This window comes from Schistocerca piceifrons, chromosome 10 (assembly GCF_021461385.2).
Source record: "Schistocerca piceifrons isolate TAMUIC-IGC-003096 chromosome 10, iqSchPice1.1, whole genome shotgun sequence".
NCBI lineage: Eukaryota > Metazoa > Arthropoda > Insecta > Orthoptera > Acrididae > Schistocerca > Schistocerca piceifrons.
Window position 1 is genome coordinate 8,185,827 of NC_060147.1, and position 1,428 is coordinate 8,187,254.

Below are 1,428 nucleotides of genomic sequence, written 5' to 3' on the forward strand. Positions count from 1 at the left end.
TTCTTGAACACGTTCCGTTTCTTCTTCTCGCGTCTGTCCTTAGGGTTAGAGGGCTGTGAGAGCTTCTCTGAAGGAGCGTCGGAGGCCAACGACGACGCAGAAGCCCTACGACCAGCAGGTGGCGGAACCTTCAGCCACTGGCTGACATCCGGCGGGGTAGGAGAAGAAATGGAGAGAGAGAGGAACCGGCAGAGGCAACGCCAGCGGAGAAGTAGGGGGAGGGATCGAGCCCCCCGGTTTTGGAGCAGATGTCACTATCGAAGTAAGCGTGGGGGGAGCAACAGAAGAGGGTTTGCCCCCAACTGCTAGGGGGGCAACAGAGGAAGGCTTGCCCCCAGACATGAGGGGGGGCAGACAGAGATGCACGGCCCTGAGGGCCCACTGAAGGCGGCACAGATGAGGCGACAACTGCCGCTTGCGAGGGTGACGATAACATGGCTGCAGCACAAGATGTTCGAAGGGAAGCAGGATACAACCTTTCATATTTCTGTTTAGCCTCTCGATAAGTAAGCCGGTCCAGAGTCTTAAATTCCATTATCTTCCGCTCCTTATGAAGAACGGGGCAATCCGGCGAGCATGGAGAGTGGTGCTCCCCACAGTTGACACATACGGGCGGAGGCGCACATGGAGAATCGGGATGAGAGGGGCGTGCGCAATCTCGACATGTGGTGCTGGATGGTGAAATATGGCATCCCGGTTAAGACACAAGTTGAAAATATGATCACTAGTTTTTATTTATTTAAATTTGCCATATTTCGTGACAGTACCTTTTCAGTTAGACGTTTGCAAGGCGATATAGTCTTGGCTTCAGTTGTCTAAGTATGATTCCACAATGCATTGTTGTCGGCTGCAGAAAAGACGAGGTTCAACATGTTTCTCTCATTTTGGTGTTTCAAATACAGTTTCTTCAAATGTAGTTTCTTCTTTTTAGTTAATACAAAAATAATAGTAACATAATTCAAAATTATTTATGACTGCGACCTTCACATTGTTCTTCCGTCAACACACACCAAGAGATAGTTGCCGACTGACTATAGTCAAAGACGACTCCAACGTCAAAGATATTTTACACAATTCACAAGTTTCCACTTGTAATCAGACTCTTTGCTATTTTTCGATACATTTTCTAATAGTAATCAATATGCTTTTACTCTTAAAAACAGAAGTAAATTAACATATATTAAGACAAATTATAATAAATTCTGACAAAAATATAAGAAAACATTTACAATTCGGTATCGACAAATACGGTAAAAAAATAACATCTCCCAGATCCATTACAACTGCTCCCCAGGGCTTTTGTTGTTATGGACATATACAACAAAATCCCGACGACACTCGGTGATGGATCTGTACTACACAATTAGTACACTAATGATGCAGTCTGATAACCTCTTCCAAATTTGGACTCTTTGAATCTGTGGACTT